Source organism: Adiantum capillus-veneris, chromosome 15 (genome assembly GCF_014529385.1).
Source record: "Adiantum capillus-veneris isolate H3 chromosome 15, ASM1452938v2, whole genome shotgun sequence".
Lineage (NCBI taxonomy): Eukaryota > Viridiplantae > Streptophyta > Polypodiopsida > Polypodiales > Pteridaceae > Adiantum > Adiantum capillus-veneris.
The window spans coordinates 108,285,440-108,294,185 of record NC_140945.1 but is presented as its reverse complement, the minus strand read 5'-3'; the positions used below and the strand labels follow the sequence as shown (position 1 = coordinate 108,294,185).

At 42.9% G+C, this 8,746-nt stretch overlaps 1 pseudogene; it reads right to left on the bottom strand.

The window, feature by feature from the left end:
• Positions 1-7,810: 7,810 nt before the first annotated feature.
• On the bottom strand, positions 7,811-8,341 carry LOC147441238 (16 kDa phloem protein 2-like; annotated as a pseudogene).
• Between the last annotated feature and the right edge of the window lie 405 nt (positions 8,342-8,746).

Below are 8,746 nucleotides of genomic sequence, written 5' to 3'. Positions count from 1 at the left end.
CAAAAAAATAATTTAACTAATTATCTTAGTAAAAAAATCCTGTTTTTCAAGGTAAATTAAAGGGGGGAATTAGTGAATTAGATTATATAGCTTTGAGATATATTTCAGAGTTATAATAAATTATTCAAAATCCATGATAATTACTTAGTGATAAAAAATTAATTTAGCTAATTTTCTTAGTTAAAACCCTTGTTTTCTGAAGGTAAATAAAAGGGGAAAATTAATAAATTAGATTAGATGGCTTTGAAATATTTTTGAGAGTTAGAATACATTATTAAGACACTGTGATTATTAGCTTAGCTACAGAAAATTAATCTAACTAATTATCTTAGTCAAAAATACTTGTTTTTGAAGGTAAACTAAAGGGAGAAATTAATAATTTAGGTTGGAAAGCTCTTAGGTAATTTTTAGAGTTAGAATACATCATTATATAGCCATGATAATTATCTTAGCCACAGAAAAATAATTTAGCTAATTATCTTAGTAAAAAACTCTATTTTTGAGAGTAAATTAAAGGGAAAAATTAGTAAATTAGATTAGATAGCTTTGGATAATTTTTAGAGTTAGAATACATCATTAGGGAGCTATGATAAATAGATCAACTATAGAAAATCAACTTATCCAAGTAATTGGCTTATTTAGAATGAATTTTTCTATAAAATTAATTAGGAAAATAGCCAATATAATTAAGGAATAATTACTAGAGCTTGATGATGGATATTTTTCTATGCCTGGGCCATGGAGCAGGACCAGACAAGAAAACCAAGCAAAGACAAAAAGACAAACTCCCAACCCAAGCCCACCAACAAGGAAGTATGGTTGGAGATGTGCTGCTAAAATCTGCTGCCAAGGAATGAAATGCAGTCTCGGTGCCAGATTGTATCAATGATTATCCACGAACATGATCACTTAACAGTTTAGCAAAAGGGCAGAGAGAGAACATTGTCTTTAGTTTGAAAGAGAGAGACGAAAATCGAGACGAGAACGAGATATTGTGAAATTATTGAGCAATTTGAATAGTGAAAATATTGTTTTTACAACAAGTTTTACAAAACTTATCTTTGGCTTCAAAACCTTTCATCGATGCAGCTTCGTAAGCTTCCACTTTGCTTGAAGGTATCAGGGCTTACACCCTATAGGGCAGCGCAGGTATTTGGCTTGCACCCTATAGGGCAACACGATGACTCGTTTCTTTCTCTCTCTCTCTCTCTCTCTCTCTCTCTCTCTCTCTCTCTCTCTCTCACACACACACAACAGCCTCATGGCAAACTCACTCACTCTCTCTCAACAGTAGCCCCGAACAGGCATCCCAAGCGTCCTCTTTCTCTCTCTAGCCCGACTTGCAGCTGCCAACAACGACAAATCGCTCTTTCTCTTCAATCGTCCTCGAATCCCTTCCTATGGGAGCATCCCTAGTGGGTTTTAATAAAGCCAAAGGCTTCAAAGAAAGAAAGCATCTCTCACTCTCTCTTTCGGTAGCAAGCCATCTCATCTTTCTCTTTCACTCACGACCTGCAAAGAGTTCTTCTCTCTCTCGTCATCATCTCGCAGGAATCCTCTCTCCCCTTGATTTCGGTAGCCTAGAGAGGCTCTCCTGCCCTCTCTTTGGTTACCCACACCAAGAGATCTCTCTCTCCTCACTCGTTTAATCCTCAGCAGGGCTGAGTACACTCTCTAGCTCTCTTGCTTCGCAACAGGGCAGCGCCCTCTCTCTCTTTGATTATGCACACAGAGAGATATCTCTCTCTCGTTCATGGTGCAGCCAGCAAAGGCTCCCCTCCTCTCGTTCTCGGCACAACAAACCCCTCGCAACTTCTCTCATGGGCTGCAAATTGTGGTTCTTCTCTCCATCAATCGGCACCCCCTCATGTTCTCATCACAGCCAGTAAAAAATGCTCTCCTCTCCTGCTCTCGGTGCAGCCCGAGCCTCAATCAATAACCCCTCTCATGGCAACCCTCTGGCACCTCGCGACTCCTGCTTGCGACCAAAATCGGCGCCCCTTCCTGCTCATGGCTCTCGTGGCCTGCTCGGACCCTCCTTTGCCAACGGTGGTGTCTCTCCAATTGACCCCCCTGTTCGCCACCCTCTCGTCAGTTTATTCCAGACAAAAAAAATCCTTTACAATACCTTTTTTTTTTGTTTCATTCATCATAGCCTCCTCAAGCCCCCCCTTTCACACGAATCTTGCGGCAGCTCTCTCTCTTCTCTCTCGTCAGCATGCAAAAAAAAAACATTAATATCACCTTTTCCAATTTAAGCAAGCCTTCTCAAACACTCTCGTTCACACCCGACTTGGCCTACAGCGAGGCTCGTAGCCAAGTCTCGTCCTCTCTCTCACATACGGCCTATCTCAACTCCCACGGCTCTCTTTCATTCGTCTATCTCCTCATGGGCACCACACATAGGGGAATCCCTCAAACTATTGCGACCCCCTCTCGGCCATCATGGTCCTCTTGTTCTCGACAGCCTCGACATGGTTCAAAAACAACGCATATGGCTACCTCATCATGCTCAGTTCCCTTCCTCTGGACAGCTTCAACATGCTTCCCGCAACACATTAAACAAACATATTAAAGCCCATTTTTTATATTTGACAAAGGCTTCTCCAAACTCCCTTTGACAAACACACACACTCGCACAATATGATAAAGTCACAGATGATATGCAAAAACAATAAGCGGCCATTGGTGGCCATCCTCTTCAAAGTCTTGCCCAACTTCCTTTGTACACCTCTAGTAGTGACCGATCTCGATCTTTAGTCATCAAGGTCGTGGACTTCATTGTAGCATTTCCAAGCATATCATACCCTGTCAAAACAACTCCTTAAAGCAAACCAAGTGAGATCATCGCTGTGAAAATTATGATAAAACAACCTTTCAAGCTCGCTTCAACACTCAAATCTCATGTAGATGCTCTGTTTCTCTGTCGAAATCCCCATGCCCTTGGCCAAAAAAAAGTGCAACACTTGAAAATGACCTTGGAGTCTATAGATAAAAATATCATAGCCTATTTTATCGCTAAGGAGCTATTATGCTTAAAACAATTAAGTTGGGTCCTAGAAAAGGAAAAGGAAAATAGGTAAGTAATTGGACAATCAGAATTAAAAATACTCAAGGATTGGATAATGAATCTATTGAGAAATTGATTATTATCGAAGCGCTCATTTGGATTAAAACGAAAATTCAAATGATTCAAGCGACTAATAAAGTCTCTCATTAACTCCCCTTCCTCTCGTTTGGCTTTCTGGAGTTGAAATGCTACACCCCAAAGCACACCCTCTCATATGTACTCTTTCAAGGACAGTCTCCCAAGAGTAGGATAGTTCGTGCGCTCTTCATTTCGTAGGGTTCTATACCAGTCCCTTGCCTTCCGACTTAGATTCAAGCTCAAAGCTTTGCATTTATGCAGTTCATGGTGCTCTTCCAAAAATCACATACATGCTCAAATACCTCAATATGGTTTATAACATCCCTGTCCCCTCTATATTATTGTGTAAGCTTGGCCACCTATAATGCCTTACTTCTAGGCTCTCTATCATGCGTATTATGCATATTTTCAGCAATAGATCAATCAATAGCTTGAGGAAGTTTTGCCAAGTCACCCAAGTGAGTAGGTATAGTGGGGACAGGCGCTCTGGGACTACATGTGGAATGGGGGTTGTCATTGAGGTAGGCATACGGGTGATCCTCGGGTCCCAAGCTGGGTACGATGTTTGTGCCATGTTATGCACAAAGTTCATATGTGTGGCCCTAGGCATATCAGACATAGGATATGACATGTTAATACTAGCTGGTATGGCCCCACTAGAATGAGTACTCGGATAGGGTAGTTGTGGAGTGTAGGCTGTCAAAACAATCAAGGGTATGGGAGCTACATGGGTATGAGGCCCCATAAGTACATATGATTGATGTACACTTATTTATAGGTATTGTTGTGGGCACTGTGCTACTATGTAGCGGTGCTTTACTCACGAATGAGGTCCAAGGTGTACTTTTTGGTGGGATGGACATAGTAGCCGTAGATTCTTTGAGGGAAAGATGAGCTAAATTTGGGAACGTGAAACTGTTGCTTGTGGGTTCAGAGGGCATTGAAAATTGAGGCGAAACAGCATATGAAAGATCAATGGGACTCACTAAGGGAGTCTCCATTTGTGATAGCGTTGGTGTTTGGCCTTTTTCGTATCCAAGAATCTCATAAGACCCATTGAAGGAATGTTAATTCTCTGCTCTTGCCTCCCTAATTGGATGGCAACATGGATGACATCACAGATTAACCGTTGCTGCTCCTCTAATCTTGTGGCCCCAAATGTGGATTGTACCACCTCTAACCACCCCACAGGGTATGTACAGCTTGTGTATAGGTCGTTCAATGTCTCAATTTGTAGGTCATACTCCCAATTTTCTCTGAGAAATATCCCCTCTAAGCTTGGCATGCTGGAGGTTCCCCTTGAAGTGGAAGCATTATGGCTCCCCATCGCCTGACCCTCCGTGTGACTGCTATCTTGGGAGCACTCGGTTTCTTGGCTGGCATGGTTGTTGTTAGAGGGCTCTTTGCGTTCATAGCTCACCTTTGTTCTAGCATTCTTAGGTTCTCAATTTCCCTCTCCCTTGTTACTTGCATATATCGTTTGATCTCTTGCACTTCGGCAAGACTTCTACCATCGGGTAGTAGAACCTTCGGGGGTGATGGCTCACTAAGGTCTTTAATGAACAGAGTAGGTAGGATGTCAACATGGGCACCCTTGGGGAGTACAGGGTCTACATGAGAAGTGAAAGGCAAATCTACCTCCCCATTGCCTTCGTTCACTTCACTAGTTGTGGGCTCCGAACGGGTGACTCGACTAAAAATCTCTTTTAAGCGGCTAAACATGATAGACCCGTGTCGTGGGGCAAAGACATGCATGGCTTGACTTGACATCTCAGGGTTTTGTGTAGGATATCCCTCCATGATGTCGTAGTCAGAGGAAGAGTCACTAGATGCGATATGAGGGTCTTGCGTTGCACTACCTTGGTTTCCAGCCGAAGGCCCGGAACCTAACATGGGTGGATAATGGGTTCCCCTGCAATTCGAGGCACTCTCTAATGGATTGGACTCTATCACTCATCCAAAGTGAAAATACATGTGAGGCGCATATCCCAAAAGTGCTGAGTGACAAGTACTCTAAGAGGTCTCGCCACTAGAGATTTTGGTCATTTTACTTGGTTTTGTTTGTTTTGTAATTTTTTTTAAAACCCCTTTTTATGTGCGTGAGATGGAATAGGTCCTTGTGATAGCTCAAACCGAGCGTATCGTTCGTGCTTTACAATACACAAAACTCTCGTGACCCCCAAAATAGTTGAATTCTAGTTGGGCATGTAGGCAAAAATGGGGAAAGTCCAAGGAAGTTAGTGGAAGGAAAGGATGAAGCCTAAATCCCACATGCTTTCTTTTGACCTCTAGACTTGGGGTATACATATAGTATAAGGTACTCTATTCCTTCACTTGAAAGCAAGCTATGGAGGTCTCCTCTTCCTATAATATATATATATCAAAGATCGAGACCGAGGCCGGAGCTGAGGCTAATGGGGTCTTTTCTTTTTCGAACGCTCAAGGGCTAGCCATAGTCGGAGGGTTTTTTTTGCCAATTCAAAAACTGTATGGGCGTTTTGGTTTTTTTCCCCTTTTTTCCTTTTTCTTCTTCTTTTTTGTTCAAATTGTGAAATTTCAAAATTACTGAAATGCAAAATCACAGAAATGCAGATTTACACAAATGCAACAGAAATTTAGATTTGTAGAAATACAATACCTAGGCGCACACATCTAAAGCAAACATAGTTTTGATAGAAAATTAAAAAAGACAATGCCAGCTTCACTAGATCTACTTCCAAATCTGCAAAAACAAACACACACACACACTCTTTCCAACCTTTCTCTGTAAACAAAAGGAAATATTAACCTCATCAATGCAGTATGTAGGCTACAGGCGGAGCTTGGCGCAAAGCATTTCCCCGGCAGCGGCACCAAAAATGTCTATTTCGCTATACATCGTGTGCAAGCCATAGGGCTACAAGCACACAACGTGACAGATGCAAACAAGCTCTACGTCTACAGGGTGGTGTGTCACTCACCTCCTACAGTGCTGCCACTGAGGGACTTTGTGTGCGTGTAGAGAAGAAGAAGTCGTTGCGTCACCGCTCGTCCTTCTCCATGTCGCCGTGCTCATCGATGCTCTCTCTCTCTCTCTCTCTCTCTCTCTCTCTCTCTCTCTCTCTCTCTCTCTCTCTCTCTCTCTCAGACAGGTAAGAAGAGGTGAAGCCAGAGCAAAGCTTGCGCATTCAAAATCCCTTGAAAATCCTAGTTTATAGCCTTATCTAGGGCTTGCCATCCTTTTCACATTCGGGCGTCCATAAATTGTCACTCATTGCTAAATGGGTATGGTGCGTCTTTCATCGGCTATCACCAGCCTTTTACGATAAACCTCTAGGATCAACAAGCCCGGCATATGCACAAAAGAATAATGGCGGCATCATGGGTTAACACCATGGCAATAAGTTTATTGCTTTCATGGATAATGTCCTTGAAGCTGGCTGCCATGGTATTATTCTCAAAAAATCCGACAACTTCTGGCTTTCCACAAGTGTTGAAAATAGCAAAATCTAACAGTTTGAGTACATATCAGTAGCGCTTGGCTTTCAATTGCAAGTGAGAGGCTTAGTTTTTACCTTTCTAAAATAGAGTTTTAACTCTCATGACCCCTCATTAATCACTTTTTTGCCTTTTGAAGGCCCCCGTGAAGACTTCAGCTTGTTGAACTACTATCCTGAGGCATTCCTAAACTTCAAAACAATATAATATAAATTCAAGGTATCATTAAACTAATAATATAATATAAACAACTCGTTATAACGAGACAAGATTATATTGACGCTATTCCTCTCGCATATGAAATTCATGGAGAGAGAGAGAGAGAGAGAGAGAGAGAGAGAGAGAGAGAGAGAGAGAGAGAGCTACATGCACTCATACTCTATACATTTTTGGCCTACATAAAGCCTTAATCTTATTATCTATATTAAAACGACAAGGGTTGATTGCCATGCGGCAGCATTTTCACGATCGCCCTCCCCTCTGCCTTGCCACCTCAGCAATGAAACCTCTCTCTCTCTCTCTCTCTCTCTCTCTCTGGCTTTGCAGCGCCCTTGAGGTGCGAGCACGTGCACTCTATCTATTTCTCTCCTCTCGGCTTCGCAACATAGTACCATTGAGCTACGGGCGTTCTCTCTCTCTCTCTCTCTCTCTCTCTCTGTGTGCATGTGTGTGTGTGTGAGAGAGAGACTTTAAACTAGCCCCGTTCTTCCATGGCCACCTCCTCCTTCTAGTGCCCTGCCACCCATCCGTTGCTCTGTCATCCTCTGATGATCGTTGCTAGTGGCTCTGCTGCTAGGGAATCGAACAGCTCTACGTCCACTCTGTTACCTAAGCTAGGGGTCCCTGCACTACTGGCAACAATAGCCTTCATGGCCTCAAGGTGTAGATTATTAAGTCTTGGACCCTCTCTCTCTCTCTCTCTCTCTCTCTCTCTCTCTCTCTCTCTCTCTCTCTCTCTGTGCATTGAGAGACAAGGTGCCTGTGTTACTGGCAACGACAGCCTTCATGGCCTCAAGGTGTAGAGTATTAAGGCTTGGACCCTATGTGTGCATGTGTGTGTGTGTGTGCACGTGCGCATTGACAGACAACCCTAAACCCCCATACATACAATACACATAGAATCTCTAACTTCAGCTCAGTTTTTGCAAAGTCAATCAATGACTCATGGTACAAAGCAAGATGCTGTCAAGGCTGGCATAACCTCTGCCAGCCACCCTCATTACTATCACCATATGGACCATTGCTACCATGATGTGCGGGATTGAAATGAATGGCATGAGGACGATGCGCCCTATATGGATGGGATGGCAAAGGTTGGGGCTTGCTTTCCTATTTTGAGGGAACAAACTTGAGCAAAACCTTTACTTGCCCTTACGTCTTGCCGTACACTAGGTCATACGAGCTTGTTGGCACTTCAAGCTCCTCCAGTACTCTATCTATAGGAATCTTAGCTTCTCTGATGGCATCATCTTTACTGCGATCATCTTCATCAAATATCTTGATGATCACATCGGTAGCATCATCACCATCCTCCACTTGAAAGAAAAAGGATTGGTCCCAGACTGGATCAGAGCCTCCAATTTCCAAAGTTTTGCTTTTCTAGTCGTGCGTTTTGTAGGAGAGCAATGCATATGGATCATTCTTTCCAAAGAATTCCACATTTCACATGTCTTTGCCACCATGCATACGAACTTTGAGAGTGTCTTTGGCAGCCATTCTCTTCTTTTGCTCCACGCTCCAAATTTTGGCTTTTGTCTTCTATGGATATCTCTCTGTCTCTCTCTCTCTCTCTCTCTCTCTCTCTCTCTCTCTCTCTCTCTCTCTCTCTCTCTCTCTGTTTGCAATTGTGAACCAGAGGAAGGATCATTGCAAAGACATTAAGTAACTGGTGGTTATTTGTGTCTGACAATGTGTGTGTGTGTGTGTGTGTGTGTGAGAGAGAGAGAGAGAGAGAGAGAGAGAGAGCTGTTTGCAATTATGAACCAAAGGAAGAATCATTGCAAAGACATTAAGCAGTTGGTGGCTATTTGTGTGTGACATTGTGTGTGTGTGTGTGTGTGTGTGTGTGTGTGTGTGTGTGTGAGAGAGAGAGAGAGAGAGAGAGAGAGAGAGAGAGAGAGA